This window comes from Bos mutus, chromosome 16, assembly GCF_027580195.1.
Source record: "Bos mutus isolate GX-2022 chromosome 16, NWIPB_WYAK_1.1, whole genome shotgun sequence".
Lineage (NCBI taxonomy): Eukaryota > Metazoa > Chordata > Mammalia > Artiodactyla > Bovidae > Bos > Bos mutus.
The window spans coordinates 27,577,082-27,603,083 of record NC_091632.1 but is presented as its reverse complement, the minus strand read 5'-3'; the positions used below and the strand labels follow the sequence as shown (position 1 = coordinate 27,603,083).

Below are 26,002 nucleotides of genomic sequence, written 5' to 3'. Positions count from 1 at the left end.
AAACATCTACCCCTTTTTCAAAGGTCTATATAGTCAGAGCTATATATAGCCAACAGGCTATATATAGCTGTATAGCCGACAAAGTTCCATCTAGTCAAAGCTATGGTTTTTCCAGTAGTTATGTATGGATGTAAGAGTTGTACCATAAAGAAAACTGAGCACCGAAGAATTGATGCTTCTGAACTGTGGTGCTGGAGAAGATTCTTGAGAGTCCCTTGGACTGAAAGGAAATCAAACCAGTCAATCCTAAAGGAAATCCTGAATATTCATTGGAAGGACTGATGCTGAAGCTGAAGCTCCAATACTTTGGACACCTGATGAGAAGAGCTGACTCATTGGAAAAGACCCTGATTCTGGGAAAGACTGAGGGCAGGATGAGAAGGGGATGACAGAGGATGAGGTGGTTGGATGGCATCCCCAACTTGATGAATGTGAGTTTGAGCAAGCTTCAGAAGACAGTGATGAAGAGGGAAGCCTGGTGTGCTGCAGTCCATGTTATTGCAAAGAGTCAGACACAACTCAGCAACTGAACTGTTTCATTGACTATGCCAAAACCTTTGACTGTGTGGATCATAACAAACTGTTGAAAACTCTTTAAGAGATGGGAATGCTAGACCTCCTGAGAAAGATGTAGACTACACAATATTAAAGTGCGGGCCACAGGGCAGCAGGCTGTCACCAACCTCCCCAGTTTCTTCATGGGATGAAAGGAGTAAGGGGGCAAAGAAGGAAGATTGTTTTGAAAGGCAAATGCGTAAATTATAAGAAAATATTCTCTCTATATTGTGACATAGTAATAACAATAATAAATATTGACTATATATACTGAATATTCACAATGTTCCTAACATCTTATTAAGTGCCAATTCAGTCGCTCAGTCATGTCCGATTCTTTGCGACCCCATGAATTGCAGCATGCCAGGCCTCCTTGTCCATCACCAACTCCTGGAGTTCACTCAAACTCATGTCTATCGAGTCGGTGATGCCATCCAGCCATCTCATCTTCTGTCATCCCCTTCTCCTCCTGCCCCCAATCCCTCCCAGCATCAGAGTCTTTTCCAATGAGTCAACTCTTTGCATGAGGTGGCCAAAGTACCGAAGTTTCAGCTTTAGCATCATTCCTTCCAAAGAAATCCCAGGGCTGATCTCCTTCAGAATGGACTGGTTGGATCTTCTTGCAGTCCAAGGGACTCACAAGAGTCTTCTCCAACACCACAGTTCAAAAGCATACTAAATGCATAATAATATGTAATTTTGCATTTGCATGCTCAGTCGTGTCCAACTGTTTGTGACCTTGTGGACTGTAGGCCACCAGGCTCCTCTGTCCATGGAATTTTCCAGGCAAGAATACTGGAGTGTGTTGCCATTTCCCACTCCAGGGGATCTTTCTGACCCCGGGATCGAACCCGGTTCATCTGTCTATCCTGCATTGGTAGGCGGGTTATTTACCACTGTGCTACCTAGGAAGCCCTAAAGCATGCACCCAATGTGGGGCTCAAACCCACAACCCTGAGATTAAGAGTCTCATACACGTTAAAATTATCATTATGAGAAATGTACCAGGGAGATACTTTTGGTGTACATTTTTACAGATGAAGACACTGGGTTTTTGAGGGTGTTAATGCAACTGGTAAGAGGAAGAGTCGGCAGTCAATACAGTAGAGTATCTGACCATTATATGATTATTATTGAATAAAATCTGAACCTGGGATTCTTAATGCTCCAAGAGAAATGGGGCCTTCTCTTATAACTATCTCTGCTCTCTACCCCTCCTACTCTTCCTTCTGGCATTCTGGCAGATCTTTGGGATGGAGAGCTAGGTCTCAGGGGGCTAGAAGGTGTCTCATCCCACTCAAAGACCCTGTGTTTCCACCTGAGCTCTCCATCTGTACTTGGGCTCTGGGGAACCCTTAGTGGGAGGAAGCTACAGATGAACCTTCCTGGAGCAGCTCACCCACAGAGAATTTTGTATGTGTCAGCTTTGCACTGTGGTGTATTTCTCTAAGGGTGCGGTGTAAATTGAATTTCTGCAAATCAAATCCTCTACTGGAGGAACACTTAATGCCATTTCCAAAATGCAGTATCTTATTTTTTTTTCCTGGCAATGGCTTATAAAAATCCAGTGCTAAGCCAATCTCTAGCCCCTGACTTTAGGATCCAGTAGCTACTGATTCATAAGCACACACTATCCACTTGGAAATGTCTTATATTTCAAAGAATATTTCCATCCAGCCAGAAGAAACCATGGGTGATGGATATAACCTCTGCTTATTGGGCCACTGTGTAAATGTGGAGTTTCATGTAACGACAAGATTGGTATATGCTCTGGGTCATTCCCACTTACCCTTTGTGTCCACAGCGTATCATGGAATCAGATGAAGCAGTGAAAGAGACCTAGAGGCTGGGACTCCCAAGTCAGCTTTAGAATTTGTAGGAATAGGGTGAGCAGATTAGCCACCTGGACCATGGCTTAGAGGCAGAGCTCCTCCTTGGTGCTGTGTGATTCCCTCTGCACTTATTTAATGCTCCCTAGTTCTGCCACCATGCCAGGTTCTCCCCTGAGCCCAGAAATGTGCCTCTTTATCCCTCCCCCTTGCGGAAAAAAAAAAAAAAAAAAAACCAGGCTGTGGACGTCAGAATGAACACATAGTCTCACGGGCCAGGCAGGAGGCCCTAGAGGGATTAAAATGAGGTAGCCAGAACTAGCTTTGCACCAGACCTTCATTACTAGCCTTGCTGCCTGGGAGAATTCTCGTCTTCCATGCGTGTTGGCAGTGCCTGCGCCTCACTGGGGACACACTAGTGACGGAGGAGGAAGAGGAAGGAAGACTCTTTGGGGAGTGAGCTCTCCTGAAGCCACAGAGGCATGTAAATACCTAATGATCCCTCAACGGGGGTCACATAGTTGGTTTATTAGTAACAGAGGTAAACTTCAGTGTGATGAGCCAGGCTTTACTTAGCTGTGTTCTGTTTATGTTCTAAAGGGTGAGTCTAATAAAGACCACATGCAGAGGAAAGGAGGTTGTCAAATCCTTGAAGGTCAGCCTCAGTCATCTGAAAATTGATGCTCAAATGGGACTCCATAGAGGAAATGTGGCTCTAGAGACTGATAATACATTCGTCTGCCTTCTGTTTCCACCAAGTAGGGTGATGTCCATTCTGGTGCCTGCAGCCCTGGAGACTAAATCAAAGAACCACAGATTTAGTGATTGGTCTAGAGTAAGAGCCCAGAGCTACAGAAACAGTGTCTGAGGATGTAGGGCAGCCTGGCAACATGAGATGGCAGAATGGAGCCAAGGTGCCCAGAAATGTAAATTAGAAGGAAAGTTTATTTTTATTTTTTATTAAAGTTTAGTTGATTTATAATATTGTGTTAGTTTCAAGTGTACAGCACAGTGATTCAGTTACACACACACCACACATTGTTGTTGCTCAGTCCCTAAGTCGTGTCCAATTCTTTGTGACCCCATGGACTGCAGCATGCCAGATTCCCCTATCCTTCACTATATCTGAGTTTGCTCAAATTCATGTCCATCGAGTCAGTGATGCTATCTAACCATTGCATTCTCTGCTGCCCTCTTCTCCTTTTGCCTTCAATTTTTCTTAGCATCAGGGTTTTTTCCAATGAGTTGGCTCTTCACATCAGGTGGGCAAAGTATTGGAGCTTCAGCATCAGTCATTCCAATGAATATTCAGGTTGATTTCCTTTAAGATTGACTAGTTTGATCTCCTTGCAGTCCAAGAGACTCTCAAGAGTCCTCCAGCACCACAGTTAGAAAAGATCAATTCTTCGGCCCTCAGCCTTCTTTGTGGTCCAGCTCTGACATCCGTACATGACTACTGGAGTAACCATAGCTTTGACTTTACAGACCTTTGTTTACAAAGTGATATCTCTGCTTGTTAATATGCTGTCTAGGTTTGTCATAGATTTTCTTCTAAGGAGCAAGTATCTTTTGATTTCATGGCTGCAGTCACTGTCCACAGTGATTTTGGAGCCCCCCAAAATAAAGTCTGTCATTGTTTCCATTTCCCCCCATCTATTTACCATGAAGTGGTGGGACAAGATGCATGATCTTAGTTTTTGAATCTTGAGTTTTAAGGTAGCTTTTCTTTTTGTTTTTTAATTTTATTTTTTATTTTATTTTATTTTTAAACTTTACAATATTGTATTAGTTTTGCCAAATATCGAAATGAATCCACCACAGGTATACCCGCGTTCCCCATCCTGAACCCTCCTCCCTGCTCCCTCCCCTACCCTCCCTCTGGGTTGTCCCAGTGCACCAGCCCCAAGCATCCAGTACCGTGCATCGAACCTGGACTGGTGACTCGTTTCATACATGATATTATACATGTTTCAATGCTATTCTCCCAAATCTCCCCACCCTCTCCCTCTCCCACAGAGTCCATAAGACTGATCTATACATCGGTGTCTCTTTTGCTGTCTCGTACACAGGGTTATTGTTACCATCTTTCTAAATTCCATATATATGTGTTAGTATACTGTATTGGTGTTTTTCTTTCTGGCTTACTTCACTCTGTATAATAGGTTCCAGTTTTATCCATCTCATTAGAACTGATTCAAATGTATTCTTTTTAATGGCTGAGTAATACTCCATTGTGTATATGTACCACAGCTTTCTTATCCATTCATCTGCTGATGGGCATCTAGGTTGCTTCCATGTCCTGGCTATTATATACAGTGCTGCGATGAACATTGGGGTACACGTGTCTCTTTCCCTTCTGGTTTCCTCAGTATGTATGCCCAGCAGTGGGATTGCTGCATCATAAGGCAGTTCTATTTCCAGTTTTTTAAGGAATCTCCACACTGTTCTCCATAGTGGCTGTACTAGTTTGCATTCCCACCAACAGTGTAAGAGAGTTCCCTTTTCTCCACCCCCTCTCCAGCATTTATTGCTTGTAGACTTTTGGATCGCAGCCATTCTGACTGGTGTGAAATGGTACCTCATAGTGGTTTTGATTTGCATTTCTCTGATATTGAGTGATGTTGAGCATCTTTTCATGTGTTTGTTAGCCATCTGTATGTCTTCTTTGGAGAAATGTCTATTTAGTTCTTTGGCCCATTTTTTGATTGGGTCATTTATTTTTCTGGAGTTGAGCTGTAGGAGTTGCTTGTATATTTTTGAGATTAGTTGTTTGTCCGTTGCTTCATTTGCTATTATTTTCTCCCATTCTGAAGGCTGCCTTTTCACCTTGCTAATAGTTTCCTTTGTTGTGCAGAAGCTTTTAAATTCTCCTCTTTCACCTTCTCCAAGAGGTTCCTTAGTTCCTCTTCACTTTCTGCCATTAGGGTGGTTATCATCTGCATATCTGAGATTATTGATATTTCAATCTTGATGCCAGCTTGATCCAGCCCAGCATTTTGCTTGATGTACTCTGCATATAAGTTAAATAAGCAGGATGACAGTATACAGCCTTGATGTACTCCTTTCCCAATTTTCCCAGTTTGTTGCTCCATGTCCAGTTCTAACTGTTGCTTCTTGACCTGCATATAGGTTTCTCAGGAGGAGGTAAGGTGGTCTTGTATTCCCATCTCTTTAAGAATTTTCCACAGTGTGTTGTGATCCACACAGTCAAAGGCTCTAGTGTAGTCAATGAAGCAGAATTAGATGTTTTTATGAAATTCCTTTGCTTTTCCTAGGATCCAACAGATTTGGGCAATTTGATCTCTGGTTCCTCTCCATTTTCTAAGTCCAGCTGTACATCTGGAAGTTCTCAGTTCACATACTGTTGAAGCCGAGTTTGAAGGATTTTGTGCATATAATTTAAATAAGCAGGGTGACATATACAGCCTTGCCATACTCCTTTGGTAACCATTCGTGTGTTTCCTATGTCTGTGAGTCTGTTTCTGTTTTGTAAATAAGTTCATTTGTATCACTTTTTAAGATTCTACATATAAGTGTTATCTTATACTAAGTGTATATTGTATTTGTCTTTCTCTTCTGACTTTACTAAGCATGATAGGTTCTAGGTTCATCCACATTGCTGCAAATGGCATTATTTTGTTCATTTTTATGGGCCAAGTAATTCTCCACTGTGCATCTGTATCACGTCTTCTCTATCCATTCCTCTGTTGATGGGTATTTAGGTTGTTTCCATGCCTTGGCTACTGTAACTAGTGCTGCTGTGAATGTTGGGGTACATGTATCTTTTTGAATTAGAGCTTTTGTATTTTTCTGGATATATGCCCAGGGGTGGGGTTGTTGAATCATATGGTAATTCTACTTTTTTTTTCTTTTTTAAGGAACCTCCATACTGTCATACATAGTGGGTGTACCAATTTACATTCCCACCAACAGTAGAAGAGAGTTCCATAAGCAAACTTTAAAATCATTTATTTCCTACCCAAGGCAGACAACCACTCCACAAATCCCCAAGAAAGTGATCAACCTGGCTTAGGGAGGTCCAGTCCTGAGTGTTTTCTGAAGCCAATTTCCATCCAGTAGCCCCAAACATGCTACAGATTTTTATGAAACTGAATCTCAGTTTCTTGTCTTTTTTTTTCCTTTTCATAATTCTACTCATTGTTTCTGAGTCTTCTTTCTCCTGTGTATCTAGAATAAGTGAAAATGCCTCTTCTTCACAAAAAGTTCTCCAGATGCTTGAAAACAGTTGTTATTCTCCGCGCTACTTTGACTTACTAGCATACTGAGACTTCCCTCCAGAAGTTCTTTTCTCTCTCTTTCCCCTTTTTCATGTTATGTCTCTCAAACTTGTTTGTTGTCCTTGTTTCTTTTTTCCCTCCTCTCTCTTTTCCATCTTGGACCTTCATGATATCATTCAGGACTAAGACTCATATCCCATCACTCTGTCATCACCTAGGGCCTCTGAGTTCTTTACTGGGCCCTGGTAAACAAGGAAAGAGATAATAAACAAGAAATTGATGTCAACATAAGGTTTTTGGTTTTTTTTTTCTGGCTCCTGGAGAGCTTGCTTGCTTAGTCACCTTTCAAAGTGCTCAAGACTTTTGTCACAGATCAGTATCAATTCACCATTCTGGAGTTTCTCAGACCAAGCACTTTCCCTCTCCACAGATTTTCTTTAACTTCTTGTATTCTGTGCAGTTCTTGAAAATTAGTGATATAGGTCATGGTGCACCTCAGAAAATGTGGTGACTCTATTCAGGACCTGAAGCATCAGTTCTACAAGAAAAGTGGGAAATATGTTGTGGGTTTTTGTTGCTGTTTAGCTGCTAAGTCGTGTCCAGTGCTTTGTGACCCCATGGACTACAGCACGCCTGGCTTCGCTGTCCTTCACTATCTCCTGAACTTTGCTCAAACTCATGTCCATCGAGTCAGTGATTCCATCCAACCATCTCATCCTCTCTCATCCTCTTCTCCTCCCACCCTCAATATTTTCCAACATCAGGGTCTTTCCCAATGGGTCAGCTCTTTGTATCAGGTGGCCAAAATATTGGAGTTTTAGCATCAGTCTTTCCAATGAATATTAAGGGTTAATTTTCTTTAGGATTGACTGGTTGGATCTCCTTGCAGACCAAGGGACTCTCAAGACTCTTCTCCAGCACCACAGTTAGAAAGTATGCATCAATTCTTAGGCACTCAGACTTCTTTATGGTCCAACTCTCACATGCATACATCACTACCGGAAAAATCATAGCTCTGGCTAGATGGACCTGTGTTGACAAAGTGATATCTCTATTTTTTAATATGCTGTCTAGGTTTGTCCTAACTTTTCTTCCAAGGGGCAAATGTCTTTTAATTTCATGGCTGTAGTCACCATCCACAGTGATTTTGGAGCCCCTCCCCCCAAATAAAGTCTGTCACTGTTTCCATTTTTTATTCATCTATTTGCCATGAAGTGATGGGACTGGATGTCATGATTGTAGTTTTTTGAATCTTGGGTTTTAAGCCAACTTTTTAATTCTCCTCTTTCATCTTCATCAAGAGCCTCTTTATTTCCTCTCTGCTTACTGCCATTAGGGTGGTATCATCTGCATATCTGAGGTTATTGATATTTATCCCAGCAATCTTGATTCCAGCTTGTGATTCATCCAGCCTGGCATTTCTCTTTCTGGGTTTATGGTGAGAGAATGAATCTAGGTTTTTCATTCAAGTGAAATGTAGCGGGGGGAGGGAAGTCCTGACTTTTTCCCTCAGCTTCTCAAAGAATTGCGCCTCCCACTTGATTTGATTTTGTATACCTAGGCTTATTTGTGTTAAGGTCATAGCCAGAATGGCCCTCATCCTGTTCTCTACACAATTATTGCATTTCCCATATTATTTGCTGTGCTTCATAGCATTACCAGTCACCTATAACTTCCACCTCTTCCCCATCTTCCATTTGACTTGTGTGGCTTTCATCTCAGCACTGCCTTTCAAAGCCAGGCTCTTCTCTCTTGTTGCAGCTTCATTTACCACTTGGCCTTTTCTCTCTTCTCTAATCCAACCTGCCTAAAATCTTCTGTTGGGCCCTCTGTGCCCAAAGGATAAAACCCAGCGTGCTTTCTAAACATGAAAGTCTTTTCTAAATCCATCCATTCACTGTTCCAATAGTTATTCCTTGAATTCTGACCTTGTGCCATTGATCATACCCCACCTGCTTATCCTCTGTATTTCTTCCTGCAGAGGATAAGCAGGATAACTCTGTTTCAGTCTCAGTGAGCATCTCCAGATTTGCCCAGATGCAGAAGACTTCCTAAGATCCCATGTGTCTTTCCATATCCCATTTCGTCTTCCAGCAAAGCTCTTGTCATTTTCTCTACCAGCTAAGCTCTAACTCACCTTTCAAACCCGTATCCAAATATCACCTCCCTATAGCATCTTCTTTGGCTCCCACAGACAAGTTAGTTATTCCTACTTCTGGTTCTACGACAACTGTTCATATTTCTGCTTTAGAACTTATTTTGTACATTTAGTTAATTATTTATTTGACTATCTCTGTTTGCTCTTCACTTGGCTCTGAGCTCCTGAAGAAAAAAAACATGTATTTCACCTTTGTAGCTTTAGATTCCCGTACCATGTCTAACACATGTAAGGATATAATAAGAGAACGAAGTCACTCCCTAAGAGTAGGGTGATCTGGGACTGAATTAGATGAAGCAGAAAGCAAGCAGGTGAGGCTTCAGGCTCTACATTTATACTATGTGGGTTTAAACTGACCTTCTACTACTTCTAGCTGTGTGAACTTGTACAAGTTGTTTCGTATCTGAGCTTCATATTTCTCATCAATCAAATGGGTAGAATAATAGGACTTTTTTTAATAGGCTTATTTGGTGATAACTAAAAAATAAATTTGTTTTATTTAAAGATAAGTGCATATTCTTCTTGTGAGGGATCTCTTGAGAATAAATATGGAAAACAATAGAGTGGAAAATCTTAGGAAGAAAGAGAAAATGAAGAAAGATTCATTGAAAAAGATGTAACAAAGAAGGGGAAGCCCTTCAAACTCTTTCTACTGCAATCTTCATGCATTAATCAAATTTATCACTTCAAATCTACATATTGTTCTCCCGAACTGTATCCTGAGTTAATTTATCCAATGATTTTATAGTTTCAGTTCAGTTCAGTCAAGGTCGTGTCCAACTCCTTGCGATCCCATAAATCGCAGCATGCCAGGCCTCCCTGTCCATCACCAACTCCCAGAGTTCACTCAAACTCATGTGCATCAAGTCAGTGATACCATCCAGCCATCTCTTCCTCTGTCATCCCCTACTCCTCCTGCCCCCAATCCCTCCCAGCCTCAGGGTCTTTTCCAATAAGTCAGCTCTTTGCATGAGGTGACCAAAGTATTGGAGTTTCAGCTTTAGCATCAGTCCTTCCAATGAACATCCAGGACTGATCTCCTTTAGGATGGACTGGTTGGATCTCCTTGCAGTCCAAGGGACTCTCAAGAGTCTTCTCCAGCACCACAGTTCAGAAGCATCAATTCTTCAGCACTCAGCTTTCTTCACAGTCCAACTCTCACATCCATAATGACCACTGGAAAAACCATAGCCTTGACTAGATGGACCTATGTTGGCATAGTAATGTCTCTGCTTTTGAATATGCTATCTAGGTTGGTCATAACTTTCCTTCCAAGGAGTAGATAGTCCCAAATAAATCCTTAACAGTGACAGGTGGTTTCCCTGTGGAACACAACTCATGCACCACGATCCCACAGCATTGAAGTCAAGGCCTCAAGACCAACATCATTTCCATCTGGACTCACAAAGTAAGGATGAAAGACGCATATACAGGAATGTTACTGAACTGGGGTGATATGAGAGCATGAATGCTTGACCACATAGGCAATAAAATTAGATAATTGAAAGGGACCCTTATCCAGATGCTAGTGCTAAAGAACCTGCCTGCCAATGCAGGAGACATAAGAGACACAGGTTCGATCCCGGGGTCAGGAAGATCCCCTAAAGGAGGAAATGGCTACCTACTCCAGTATTTTTGCCTGGAGAATCCCATGGACAGAGAAACCCTGTGCGTGGGCTATAGTCCATAGGACTGCAGAGAGTCAGACATAACTAAAGCGACTTAACACACACAACACACACTTATCCAGGTAAGTAGTAATATCAAGTGAAGATTACTTGCCAGGCTGCGATATGAGATTGCGACCAAGAATATGGTTATAGAAATATCCCGCAGACTCTGTAGCTTAAAACCGTCATTTTTCTCATGCAGCATCTGTAGGTTGGCTGAGTCAACCATGCTCAGGTTGTGTGTGTGCACAAGTTGTGCATCTGCACAATCAGGGTGGAATTAGAGTTGGCTAACTGCTGGCACAAAGGGTCCCCAAATCTCAGTGACTTAAATCATGTTTGTTTATTTTTTTTTTATTTTTGCTCATGTCCAGTGCAATATGTGATTGGATTAAGAGGAGACTGCCCTGTGAAATCATTCAGAACCAAGACTCTTTCTGTCTATCCAGTCACTGTCATTACTTCAGGCCTCAGAGTTCCCCTGTGGGTCCTACTAAACAAGGAAAGAGAGAGAACATGAATGATTTCATAGGCAGTCTTGTGGGCTAGATCTTGGTTGATATTCCACTGGCCAAAACTCAGTCATGTGCTTATGCTAAAATGCAGAGGAAGCTGGGAAAGCTCTCTGTGAGTTCAGGAGGAAAATTAAATTACTTACAGAACAACTTTCCAGTCTCTTCCACAAAGGAGAGAAATGCAAGAAAAGGGGGAAATGGAGAGCCCTGAGTTTAAGTTCAAAATGTCAACTGCATAAATAGAGTACAGGAATCCTGGCTTAGCTGTGGAAAAAATGTCTAAGGTTGGAAAAAATGTGGAGGTGTCTGGTTCACCATGAGATTACTGTTAGCCCAGAATGTTTGTCTCAAAAAAGAAATGCAATATTCAGGTGCATCAGTGAAGGAAATGTGTATAGGAGAAAGAACACAGTCTATCTTCACTGTTAAGAAAATTATATTTATCTATTTTTGCAGGCACTGGGTCTTTGTTACTATGTGTGAGCTATCTCTAGTTGCAGTGAGCAGGGGTTACTCTCTAGTTGTGGTGTGCGGGCTTCTCATTCTGGTGGCTTCATGAGCTCAGTAATTGTGGCACACAGGCTTAGTTGCTACATGGCATGTGGAATCTTCCTGGACCAGGGATCGAACCTGTGTCCTCTGCATTGGCAGACAGATTCTTAACCACTGGACCACTAGGGAAGACCTATCCTCAATTTTGGTTGGTTATTATCTTTGATGAAGATACTTTAATTATCTGAGTCTCAGCTAGCTTGTCTATAAAATAAGACAAGTTTGTGGTGTGTATCAGTTAATTATGGCCATGGATATAATAAGATCCCCCACACTCAGTAGCTCAAAACAATAATCATTTTGTTCACTCAGCGCCTGTAGGTTGGCTGAGTTATCTATACTACAGGTTGTGCGTCTGCACAAGGGCCATTAGGTCTTTCCTCCAATGATGCTTATTATGGGTCTCAGGCTAAAAGGCAGTATCTTATAGCTACATTTTCTGTTGTTCAGTTGCTAAGTTGTGTCTGACTTTATGGCCCGATGGACTGCAACACACCAGGCTTCCCTCTCCTTCACTATATCCCCAAATTTGCTCAAACTCATGTCCGTTGAGTTGGTGATGCCATCCAACCATCTCATCCTGTCATCCCCCTCTCCTTCTGCCTTCAATCTTTCCTAGCATCAGCTTCTTTTCCAGTGAGTCAGCTCTTTGCATCAGGTGGCCAAAGTATTAGAGCTTCAGCATCTGTCTTTCCAATGAATATTCAGGGTTAATTTCCTTTTGGATTGACTGGTTTGATTTCCTTGCTGTCCAAGGGAGTCTCAAGAGTCTTCTCCAGCACCACAGTTTGAAAGCATCAATTCTTCAGCCCTCAGCCTTCTTTATGATCCAACTCTCACATCATGCATGATTACTGGAAAAACCATAGCTTTGACTAGACAGTCTAGGGATCTGGAAGCTGTATTGAAGGAACTAAAAATAGTTAATCCAAAGAAGAGTGACCTGTATAAAAAGCAAATGCACCCAAATACCAGAAGGGCTTTCTCATTGCAACAGGAATAAACTTGTCAAATAACAGAAGGAACTGCCAGTCAGGGGGATTTCTCTTGGGGTTAAATAGATGATTGGAAGCCCGTGGATGTTTGCTGGGGAGAAGCCTGGCATGGGCTGTCAGCTTGCTGAGCAAAGACAACCACAACAGGAGGTGAAGAGTAGTGAACAAAGCTATTTTCTCCTCAGTTAAAAAGATGAGCTGTGGGGAGCAGGTTTGGAGGTCAGGGCAGAGCTGAGGTTTCTCTGCCTTGGAAAACACAGGCCTTAGCTCCATTTTCAATTCCTTCTAGTCTCCTAGATCCACTAGTCCTTCATTTCAATGTGTCTGCTGTATATCTTACTGATTCCGCAAGCATAACCACTCTCAGCACCCTCTCCACACCCCTGAGCCCGGACTGTGCGGTGCGAGGTTCACCAGGGATCCCGTCCTCCTCCTTTAAACTTGAGTCTCCCCTCCCCATTTCTCCCAATCAGCCTTAATTAAACTGTTTGAAAGCTACAGCTTGATTTTAATTAGAGCAAAATTGGGAAGATTAGAATGAAATTGGCCAATCATTGTTTACGGACCGTTGTTTGAGAACACAGCAGGCTGCTGAATTACCTCCATGCCAGGCTTCTTGAATTCTTCCAGTGGGTGGACTGGGGGCACTGGAGCATGTGGGGTGGGCTGGACTTCTTTCTGCTTCTGTGCCTCCTAGAGTTGCAGGGGCCGAGACATTATTTAACCAAATGCTTCTGGACTGGAGTTTTTCTGCCTGGAGATTTCTCCCAGCCGCAGTGGTAAACGGGACAAAAGAATTTCCTGGGAAGTGTCAACATGACAAAGAGGGACAGTGGTCTTTGAACTTGAACACAGGTCATAGACAAAGGTAGAAAACCACTTGTGCCATGACGTGGGTGCTCACCAAACTCTACCGCCGATCAATGGAGACTTGGTCCTTTTTCTCAATTTCTATCTCTTCGTTTGTTAACCTCTAAAAAGTTCATAAAAAGTCAAGTAGTGATAAATCCATTTCCTCTTTTTTGAAGTCCTTGCATTTCTAAAATTGTTGAGCTTGTGTAAAAATTGTGTACAGTTTTCTTTTTTTTACAAAACTAAGGGAAAACTCTATGCCAATACAAGAGGTTATGGTTTTATTATAATTTATTTTTATAGCTCAGATTAATCATGTCTTATTCATTATAGCAGTAAAGACTCTACTCCAAGTACATTATAGTGAGCTGTTGTTGAGATGGAAATCTCTTGATGATATGATGTATTTAGAAATACTGGCTTCTGTATAGGAGCCAAAGCATGATATATCCCTCAGTCTCTAAAATATCCACCTTAAGAGCATGAAACCACCTTGACTGAGTCACTGAGGTAAATAACAGGCATCCTTCAATGTATATGTTGGCTTTGGCTGTTCTTTTTCCTGTGAATTTCCTAAGGCAAAGAATATGAGTCCTATGAAAAGGAAAACATGATGATGCCTTAGCTTGATGGATTGAGTTCTGTGAAGAGAGAAATAGCCTGAAATACAAAGAATATTGGTGGAAAGATGAAGAAAGAGAATGCTTCTTTCCTAGAATCCTTAGGAAAATCAACAGTCCAACACTCAGTGTTGACTCATGTCATATTGGCTAGTATCAAGCTAGTCGGAAAAAGGCAACTCTCCAAGAGATAGGTGGGCTCTGAGAACAAAGATATTTGCATTCATCTAGAACTGGGTGGTATATAAGAAGTTTTCCCATAGTCATTGGTTGACAATTTCCATAGACAATGTCAAGTCACAGGAAAAATGACAGGAAACCTATTTTTGTACTTGGCTTAAAGCCAACCCATCTTTTTCTCTCCAAAGTTCTTAACTATTTTATTAATGACCTGGCCTGTGTCTTCCTTCATTTTTCAAGGAAAATCAGTTATGTATTTTTTCTTAAAAGTATGGTTCATATCAAAACAGCCTTTTGGAGGATGATAGTTCAGTCCCTATTATCACTGCAGCCCTTTAAATACTAAAGTTCGGAGGTGGTTACCCCCCAAAGAGAAGTTGTTGGAAATGGATAAGGAGGGATAAGGACTAGAAAAGGGAGACATTGCTGACCACACCAGCCCACTGTTTCCGCCATTGTGTTCAAAGTAGAGCTGGAGTTGGGCATCTTGGACTTACAGGTGAACTTACAGGTGACCTTAAGGCCTCTCCCAGCCTCTCAGGTAGTACCAGAACCTCTTTTAGAACTGCTGCCTGAGTGAGCAGGTGATGATCAATTGGCTCTGCTGGAAACAGCATGGAATCCCTCCCCGGTAAAACCAGGCTGGATTCTAATTTAGGGGGAACAAATGGGCTCTGGGCACTCAGGGGCACACTGACACTGGGACAGGATGGAACAAGCCGGCAGGAGCACGGAGCTGGACTGGGCTGAGGAGGGGGCTGGGCTAAGCCACACTCTCTCGGGATACAGGAAATGTGATTTTCCAAATGGCAGCCATATTGGTGGTCTTGGAAATGAGCCTAAATGTGCTTCCCACGCAGAGGAAAAGACATGTGGAAAACTGGTAATAATAATCGGCTCTTAACATGAGGTCTCAGTACCATCACCCATATTGTAGGTTGCAGTGCTCATTACTACTAAGTTTCAGCCTCACTGAGGTATAGTTTTGTTTTTGTTTTTAAACTATGGATTAAAAAAATTATTGGAGTATAATTGGCTTATAGTGTTGTGTTGCTGCTGCTGCTGCTAAGTCGCTTCAGTCGTGTCTGACTCTGCAATCCCAGAGACGGCAGCCTACCAGGCTCCCTTGTCCCTGGGATTCTCCAGGCAAGAACACTGGAGTGGGTTGCCATTTCCTTCTCTAATGCATGAAAGTGAAAAGTGAAAGTGAAGTCGCCCAGTCATATCCGACTCTTAGCGACCCCATGGACTGCAGCCTACTAGGCTCCTCTGTCCATGGGATTTTCCAGGCAAGAGTACTGGAGTGGGGTGCCATCGCCTTCTCTGAGTGTTGTGTTAGTTTCTGCCATATAGCAAAGTAAATCAGTTATGAAAGTGGCAGTGAAAGTTGCTCAGTCGTGTCCAGCTCTTTGTGACCCCATGGATTATACAGTCCATGGAATTCTGCAGGCCAGAATACTGGAGTGAGTAGCCTTTCTCTTCTTCAGGGAATCTTCCCAACCCAGGAATCAAACCCTGCCAGAACTGCAGGTGAATTCTTTACCAGCTGAGCCACAAGGGAAGCTCACATATGCATATATTCATTCTTTTTTGGATTCTTTTCCAATATAGGTCATTACAGAGTATTGAGTAGAGTTTCCTGTGCTATACAGTAGGTCCTTATTAGTTACCTTCAATGGCACCCTAATGGCAAATTTAGGGAGATGGTGAGGGACAGGGAGGCCTGGCATGTTGCAGTCTATGGGACCACAAAGAGTCAGACACGACTGGGTGACTGAACAACTGACCCCTGATAACCATTAGTTTATTTTCTACATCTTTAACTCTATTTCTGATTAAACTATGGATTTTTTAAAAAATACTTTCTCCCTTAAGGTTTCCTAGGGAGGGAAGCTCATGGATCATGACTCTTCAAAGGGGCTGGATTGATATTCTCAATATATAAGAGATTCTCAGATTCTCAGTTTACAAGCCCAAAAAGTGGTTCTTCAGCACATTGCTGCTGGAAATCTCACCTGGATGGAAGCCACCAGCTGTGCTCTTTGCCTCTTTCATGACTAAGAGTACAGGACTCTGCAAGCAGTTCTTGTTGACCTTGTGTGTGACAGAGGAACATAGTATTTCGGGGGAGGGTGACACGCGTGTCGGTAGCTGTGACATGGGGGCACCCCTTTTCATTTACAGTTTTCAAACTGGGAACACCTTGTAGCCATTTAGTCTTCTAATCGGAGGCCCTTTTTCTTCAGATCCAGAGCTGGCCTGCTCCCCAGGCCCTGCTGAAGCTCCCATCGCCTGAGGCTTGGCACTCGGCTGCCGGTTTAGCTCTCCTGTCACAGGCCCCTTTGGATCCCAGAAAAATCCCTCAACTCATGTATAAGCAGAAGCATCATGTATTGGCAATCTGGACCAGTAGTGTTAAGCAGTTTGAGGCAAAGATAACTACAATCACTTCTGCTAGGTCACTTCAGTTGTGTCTGACTGTGCGATCCTATGGACTGTAGCCTGCCAGGCTCCTCTGTCCAAGGGGTTCTCCAGGCAAGAATACTGGAGTGGTTGCCACGCCCTCCTCCAGGGGATCTTCCCAACCGAGGGGTGGAATCCGAGTCTCATGTCTCCTGCATTGGCAGGCGGGTTCTTTACCACTTTTGGAGAAGGAAATGGCAACCCACTCCAGTACTCTTGCCTGAAAATTTCCACAGACAGAGGAGCCTGGTGGGCTACAGTCCATGGGGTCGCAAAGAGTCGGACACGACTGAGTGACTTTGCACTCTCTTTACCACCAGTGCCACCTCGGAAGCCCAGTCTCGATCATATCTTCCCTAAACTTTGTTTTGGTTATTAATGATTGTATGGGTATGCTAAATCCTTTGACAGAAATATGTGTGATTCACTAGGCTAATTTAAAATGCAATAGCAAATGGCCTAAACTTCTGTTAATTCCAGCACCTTTTTGAAGTGCTGGATGAACACCTTTGCAGGCAGAGTCCACACTGGAGAGCTCTGGTTGCCCTTGATTTCACCCTTTGCTGCTTTAAGGGTCCTTTCCAAATGGGCCTCCCTAGTGCTTAAAATGTTTGCTTTCACATACTGTTGACTGTGAAACAGTCACAGTAGGAGAAGATTTTAGGAGAAATGGCTAAATTGAAATGGAAATTTACTTGATGTCTTAATTGAAACAAAGATGATGGCTTAATTGAAGTAGTATGTGTTAATGTAATTGATATATAGAAAACATCCTTTTCCTAGGGAAAAAAAGAGCCTTGATTATTTTATTATGAAAAAAAAAACCCACTACTAAATGAAAAATTGGAAATGAACATTTACTCTTTGAATAGCTCAGGCTGCCTTCCAGTATTGCCTTCTGAGGTTTTCAGATGCTGGAAGGAACCAGGTTAATAAGTTCTGTAAGCACAATTTCTACCACTTTGGCTCAAACTCCATTCACAGATGTTTTCTCCATTATTTTGATTCAGTGAAGGGCCCCAAAGGGCAGGCAGGAAATTTAGTGAAGTAGAAGGGAAAACCGCTGGGTGCCCTCGCAGCCCGAACCTTCTTGCCACCAGCAGAAGCCTGATGCTTATTTCTGATTCGGTGCCCTACCAGTTTATGGAGGAGGTTTTTGTTTGGGGAGAGTATTTTTCTCCAGTGACATGCTCCTACCACTTACACACGCACAGCGTACCTGCCTGCACACGTGTGCTTCCACTCACAAAATGACAACTGCCCCTTTGAGTTTCGCAGGGGAGGTGGTATAACATCTTGGTGAATACTGTGGATCTTGGGGCCAGGCAGCCTGTGTTTAATTCCTGACTTTGGGTATTACCTACTGGGCAAATTATCTGTGCCTCAATTTCCTTGTCTGTAAAATGAGGATAATTATATTTTATTACTTATAGGGGTGTTTTGAATATTATATTGAATATTTTCAATATTATATTGACTATTTTGACTATTATGTTGGTTAATACTTGCAAAATACTTGGAATGCCTGGCACATGCTAAGAATTCATTAAATGTTAACCATTATTTTTTTTATTATTGGCTCATAAAAAGCTTCCTAAGACAGTATCATTCATTTTCTAAGTTGTTTGTTATTCTGTGTTATGATTTCCAGAGCAGGCATAGGCACCGGATTCAGGCCTTCATCTCTGATTCCTTGCATGGTACCCGGTGCATGGACTTGATTTTTTTTTTTTCCTAGGTCTCAATTTTCCTCCCACAAATGGGTGTCTTGAAACTACCTTTGTCCAAAGAGGGTTTTGCTTTGGCGTATGCCTCGCACTATGCTTTGGATATATAGTACATTCTGTTTAGGTAATAAAAGGAAGTAAGTGTTCTGGGCAATGAAAATATTTTGTTAAAAGACAGTAAACACTTAAAAAGAATTAGCATAAAGTAAAATACACTTAATTGAAAGTACACAAAGGAAAACTGTGTTATAGAAACAGCAGTATGGTATTGACCTGGGTTTTGATCTCAGCTCTGCCACTTACTGTGTGATTTTTTGCAAGTTATTAACTTCTCTGGGTCTCTTTGTTATGATTGTCGTCATAATCATAGTTGCTGTTAATAGCTCTGAGAGAGGGTTAGGACACTAGATTTTGTTCTGGTTCTAACGCCAAATGGTTATATTGCTTTTGGGAAACTAATTCATGGTTTTCTTGTGATGCAAGAGGAATGGAAGAGAGGGTCTCAGCTTCTGTGCAGGCTGGCATGTGTGCTGCTACAAATGCATCATGGACAGGTGTGTCCATGTATTGATGCCCTCAGCCCTTGGGGCAGTTGGGCAGGGTCTGGGGCGGCAGAACTACCTGTGCTTGTCTCCTCAGGCCTGAGAAGCCTCATTCATTGATCCCAGTTCAAAACATACAGAGAATTGTGAGTGTACACAACGACAGGAGAACGATTGGCGAATCGTACTCAAATGCTTCTTCTAACAGCCCCAGTTTCCCTCTTGGTAGTCCTGTGACATCAGGCAACTGACTAAGTTTTCTGAACTTCAGTATATTCAACTTACGTAAGATACAGTCAGATCTTTGGTTTGGTTTGGATAAAATACGTGATACAATAAAATACGTCAAGTCTCATGTTGGACAACAGAAGGTTAAGACTAAGGAAAAGTACAAGACTTCAGGATCATTGCCTCTTTGGGGATCTTTAACTCTGTGAGTGTGGCAAAAATTGTTGTTAGACACAGTATAGAGGGTTGGAGCTCGAGATCATTAACACTGAGTGTAAAGCACAGCCGAGTCCGAATGGGCGCTCTGTACTCACTGGACTTGTGTGTGTGGACTGTGGACAGTCATCGGAAGTTGCCCATGTCCACTGACAACGATGGAAGACGACCCAGACTCAGTTTACCAAAGCGTAAGAAAATATCAGTGCCTTGATTTATATATAAGAAGTCACAGAAGTATGCCCTTAAGTTACATTTTTATAAGTCAAATTTAATTTCCCCTTTGATATGCATACACATTTAGAATGCTTTACTTTTATTTCACGTCAATCATTAAGTGCTTTTTGCTTCTATGTATTCTCATCCTGTAAGTTCTTTTATCAAGTTGTCAATAATTTGCAAACAACTAGAGGATTAGGAGAGCTGTGACATAAATGATTGTTTATTTTAAATAAACAAAATAAATGAGAGAATCATTCAACAACATCTACTGAATATCTACTGTTGTTCTGTTTTGGAATATCTAGCATTATTTTATTGCTGCTGGATAAGACAGAATCATTCCTGCCCTCACAGAATTTATGTTCTAGTGGGAGAGAAAGAGAATTGAAAATATGTATTGTTTCAGCTAGTGATAAGTGCTAAAAAGATTTATAAAGCATAGAGACAGAGAGTGAGTGATGGGGATGCCCTTTTGGATGGGGTAGTCAGGGCAAGTTTCTTGAAGGAGATACTAGTCAGCAGTCTTGAATGAAGTGCACTGAGTAAGCAATGTGACCACCAGTTTTTATTTACTAGATTTAATTAAAGTGGGAGCCACCTCTTTTTTAAGATGGTTTTACCTTTCAGTGAGGGTATTTCACCACTGTAAGAAACTGTGGAAAATAGAAGAGTCCTTGTGTTTTTCACCCTCTAACAATTTAATAGAATAGAAATTGATAGGATAGAAATTCTTTGTTATTTAATAACATCTAAATGTGGTCTTTAACAAATCAGGGACAATTGTTTGGTGCCAGAAACAAACAACATCACCAAGATTCATGTCAACGAGCTTATTGCCTAGGTTTTCTTCTAAGAGTTTTATAGTATCCAGTTTTAAGTTCAATTCTGTAATCCATTTTGAATTGATTTTATGTATAATGTAATTTAGGGGTCCAGTTTAATTTGTTAGCATATAGTTATCCAATTTTCCAGTTATCATTCCCATTATCTCAAAGAAGACTATCTTTTCTCCGTTGAATATTTTTGGCCCCTTACATGTGTGGGTTTATTTCTAGGCTCTCTGTTTTGTTCCTTCAATCAATTGTGTCTATTTTTTAATGTCAATATCATACTGTTTTGACTACTATAGCTTTGTAGTATAATTTGAAACAAGAAGTGTGATACTTCCAGTTTTGTCCTCTTACTCAGGGTTGCTGTGGCTGGTCATAGTATTTGGGGGTTCCATACTAATTTTAGGATTGTCTTTTCTACTTTGGTAGAAAGTAGTAAAAAATACCATTGGAATTTTCATAGGGATTGCAATTGCTTTGGGTCGTATGGGCATTTTAACAATACTGATTTTTCCAATGCGTGAACATGGAATATTTTCCTATGTATTTGTGTCTTCTTAATTTCTTTCATCAGTGACTTACAGTTTGCAGTGTTTGAATATTTTACCTCCTTCATTTAATTTATTCCTAGGTATTTTATTCTTTTTAATGCAAATGTAAATGGGGATTGTTTCCTTAATTTCTCTGATATTTCACCATTAGTTTATAGAAATCCAACTGTATTTGTATATTTTTGTATCCTTCATCTTTATTGAATTTATTAGTTCTAACAGTTTTGGGTGAAGTTTTTAGGGTTTTCTATGTATAATATTATGCCATCTACCAGTAGAGACAATTTTACTTATTTCTTTCCGATTTGAGTGACTTATTTCTTGCCTGTTATTTCTTGATAGTGCTTACAGTACTATCTTGGATAAAAGTGAAGAGAATGGACAATGTTGTGTTATTTCTGATGCTAGAGAAAAAGCTTTCAGCTTTTCATCATTGAATATGATATTATCTGTGGGCTTGTCATTGATGGCCATTATAATGTTGAGGCTTTCCTGGTAGCTCAGATGGTAAAGAATCCACCTGCAAAGCAGGAGACCTGGCTTTTATCCCTGGGCTGGGAAGATCCCCTAGAGGAGGAAATGGCAAGCCACTCCAGTATTATTGTCTGGAGAATCCTGTGGACAGAGGAGTTTGGTGGGCTGCAGTCTGCGGAGTCATGAAGTCAGACACGACTGAGTCACTAAGCATGCAGGCTTGCACTTGTTCCCTCTGTACCCACTTTGCTGAGAATTTTTATCACAAATGAATGTTGAATTTTGTCACATGCTTTTTCTACATCTATGGAGATAATCATATGATTTTTATCCTTTGTTTTGTTAATATGGTGTATCATATTGATCCTTGCATCTTTGGAATAAATCCCATTTGATTAAGGTGTTTTATCCTTTTAATGTACTATTGAATTCAGTTTGCTAACATTTTGTTGAGAATTTTTTGCATCTATGTTTATTGGGGATATTGGCCTGCTATTTTCTTTTCTTATAATGTCCTTGTCTGGTTTTGGTATCAGGATAAAGGTGGCCTAATAAAATGAGTATGAAATTTCCCATCTCTTCTATTTGCCTGAAAGAGTTTGAGAAGGATCAGGTTAATTCTTCTCTAAATGTTTGGTAGAGTTTGCCATTGAAGCCATCTGGTCCTGTACTTTTGTGCATTGGGAATTTTGTTTTTGGTTTTATTAGTAATTTGACTGTTAGGTTTTCTATTTCTTAATGATTCTGTATTGGTAGATTTATCTATCCCTTCTAGGTTGCCTAATTTCTGTAGTAGTCTTTTATCCTTTGTGTGGTGTCATTTTTAATGTCTCTTCTTTCATTTCTAATCTGAGTCTTTTTTTGGTTCTGCCTTCATTTAGTCTAGTTAACAATTTGTCTATTTAACCTTTCAAAAAATAGTCTAAGTTTCATTGGTCTTTTCTGTTGTCTTCTTAGTTACTATGTCATTCATTTCCACTCTGATCTTGTTATTTTCTTTCTTCTACTAACGTTGGGCTTAGTTTGTTCTTTTTTTCTGGTGCCTTGTGGTATAAAGTTAGATTGTTTATTTAAGGTCTTTATTTTTTCTTAATGTAGGTATTTATTGCTATAAATTTTCCTCTTAAAACTGCCCTTACTACTTCCCACAGGTTTTTGCATTTGTGTTTCCATTTTCATTTGTCTCAAGATTTTATTTTTTTGATATATTCTTTGATTCACTGGTTGTTTGGGACCCTGCTGTTTAATCTCTATGCATTAGTGAATTTGAATTTTCCATTTTTCTTTTGGTAATTGATTTCTAAGTTCATACCATTATGGTCAGAGAAGATGTGTGATATGATTTTAGTCTTCTTCAATTTATGAAGGTTTGTTTAGTGGCTTAATATATGCGCTATCCTGGAGAATGATCCATGTGTGTTTGAGAAATATATTCTGCTGATGAATGGGATATTCTATAAATAAATATCTGTTATGTCCACTTAGTCTAACATGTAGTTTAAGTCCAGTGTTTACTTGCTGATTTCTGTCTGGATGATCTTTCCATTTTTGAAAGTGGGGTACTGAAGTTGCCTTCTATTATTGCATTGCTGTCTATTTTTCCTTTCAGATCTATTATTATTTGCTTTCCATATTTAGATGCTTCTATGTTGGGTGCATAAATATTTATAAATGTTATATTTTCTTGATGAATCGATCTCTTTATCATTATGTAATGACTTTCTTTGTCTCTTATTATAGTCTTTGACTTTACACCTATTTTTTTTTAAATAAGCTACCCCAGCTTTCTTTTAGTTTCCATTTGCATGGGATATCTTTGATCATCCCTTCACTTTCAGTATAGTCCTTGTGTGTGTGTAGTCGTGTCTGACTCTCTGTGACCCCATGGATTGCAGCCTGCCAGGCTCCTCCATCCATGGGATTCTCCAGGCAAGAATACTGGAGTAGATTGCCATTTCCTCCTCCAGTGGATCTTCCCCACTCAGGGATGGAGCCCAGATCTCCTGCATTGCAGGAAGATTCTTTACTGTCTAAGCCACCAGGGAAGCCCCACTTTCAATATGTGTCCTTAAAGCTGAAGTGAGTCTGGTGTGCAGAACATGGCTGGGTCTTGTTTTGTTTTTGTTTTTTTAGTAAGCTCCTCTATGTGTTTGATTGGCTGTCCAGCCAGTAAGAAGTGAAACCAAGCAACTGTTCATTATGCTGCAGTGGGATTTGAGATAGAAAATACTTTTCACAAATACCCTACTTTAATTAAAGTTTAGCATTTCCCACACAAAGGAAATAAATGATAATGCATTATTATGAACTTGTCTGCTTAGATAAATAAAACCACACAATGGGGATTGTAAAAGGTTTTGTGGGAACCCATGAATTATTAGTCATCTCTTTTCCTTTATTTCTCTGGTAATGTTTGGAACATGCCGCCTCTCTTAGTTTCTGGAATTAGATAGGATTCTATAGTCTCCAGTGGACATGCTCTTTATTTATTTATTCTGAATTATTTTTTTCTGTGGCCTTGTCATTTTTGCTTCATAGATTTGGAGGGAAGGTTAGACCAAGGTTTGGCACTATTATAAAGAGCAGAGTTGAGTGAGAATGTTAAGACTTTATTTACATGTTGTGGTTTTCTAAGGCAGTGGAGCTGATCCTTTCTACTATAATTTGGGAGACAATGGAAAAAACTCCCTTTTTTTTTTTTTTTTTTACTAGTGGATATATTCATTTAAATTTCATCCTTTAAAATACAAATATTTCAGTGAGGAGAAAAGCATGAATATTAACATTCCAGATGGGACTAGAAAGGAACTTTGCCATCATTTAGTATAAAGGTTCTTAAAATGCATATCCCCTTAGTTCCTTTCAAGATGTCCATGTTGACATTGCAGTAAATGTGCAAAAGTAATGGTGAATGAAACTGCTGGCATCTTAAATTGAATAAGGGCAGTCTCACTCAATGATGCTGGTAGTCATATAGTCATCATTACATACTTGAACCAAAATGCATACACATATACATGCGTGTTAGCTTCACGAATGCCCCTGAAGCAGTAAAATCTATTTTTATTGGATCTTGACCATGAGCTCATGTCTTTTTAATATTTTGTATGATAAAGTGAAAAGTACACATAAAGGCATGTTTGAGGTTACTGAAGAATGGTGGTCTCAGAGAAAAATAGTTTTCTGATTGAGTTGAGTTGAAATAGCCATTTTTTTCATGGAACGACTTAAATTTTCTTGAACAACCAAAAGACAAACTATGGTTATTCAGATTGTAGTGTTTGGCAGACAGTTTCTCAAAAATAAATAAATAAAAGAATGAAGCAAGCCTGCTTCTTTAAGGGAAACAACGGGCAGTATTTATTACCAGTGATAAAATGTAAGCTTTCAAATGAAAATTAGAATTTTGGAAAACTTGTATTTGTCATCATAAGCTTGACAGCTTTCCAATATTTAAGGACCTTTTTGATGAGATTTGTGGTGATATTAACAAATATGATGTTTTGATATTATATAATAAAAGTCAAAATATGGAAGATCTGAATAACTCAATGGTCCTATATTTTGCAGATGGATGACCAGTATATGATGTTTCAAAATCACAGAGTAAAAAGATGCATTCGAAGTGCAATATAGAACACTGGATTTTAATGTAACTGAGTATGAAAAATTTATTGGTATTGTTTCAGAGTCCACACAGTAATTAACCTTTAAGAAAGTATGCTTGTTGAGTGTAGTGTGGTCCCAAAGAAGAATATTCACAATTATCACAACAGATTGAACACAGAATACAAGAATGCAGCTCTCTTCTGCTAAGCCAGAAACTCAAGAGATTTGCCAAAAGGCAAAGAAAATGCCATTCTTCTTACTAAATCTGTTTTGCTTTAGAACATACAGTGATTGTCACACAAATATGTTATTTATGTTGCTTGTAATGGCTTTATTCCTGTTATAAGGAAAAAGTGGATTTAAATTTCTCAGTTTAAATTTCTAAAGTTGTAATTATCATTAGATATAAGCCACATGAATACAGGGGGCTCTTCATTTTTAAGAGTGTGGTAGTATCTTGAGACCGAAAAGTTTAAGAACTATTGTTCTAAACCAATCTTCTGACTTCAAAAATGGGTAACAGAGGTCGTGAAGTGACTCATCCACTGAGTTGCAATTGTGACTAGGTCTTATTTCTGCTTCTCTGGTGGCTCAGATGGTAAAGAATCTGCCTGCAGTGCAGGAGACCTGGGCTCGATCCCTGGGTTGGGAAGATCCCCTGGAGAAGGGAATGGCAACCCATTCTAGTATATTTGCCTGGAGAACCCCAAGGACAGAGGAGCCTGGTGGGCTACAGTCCATGGGGTTGCAAAGAGTCGGACATGACTAAGTGACTACACTTTCTTTCATTTTCCTATTTCTGAAAACCACTTCCAATATTTTCATTGTTTGTTTTTCCCCTACTACACACTACTACCATGACTGCCTTCAGGAGAAGGGAAGCCACTCTCCAATGAGAAGGCCGGGTGGGAGCATATTCTGGGAGGTCAACTGGGATAGGGATTTCTTACCACCTGGGAATGAGACGCCAGAGGGC

The 26,002-nt window shown here is 40.5% G+C and overlaps 1 protein-coding gene across 1 annotated transcript in view; it reads left to right on the top strand.

The window, feature by feature from the left end:
* BRINP2 (BMP/retinoic acid inducible neural specific 2) overlaps positions 1-26,002 on the top strand; it is a 143,238-nt gene that overhangs the window by 92,794 nt on the left and 24,442 nt on the right. The window lies entirely within an intron of this gene.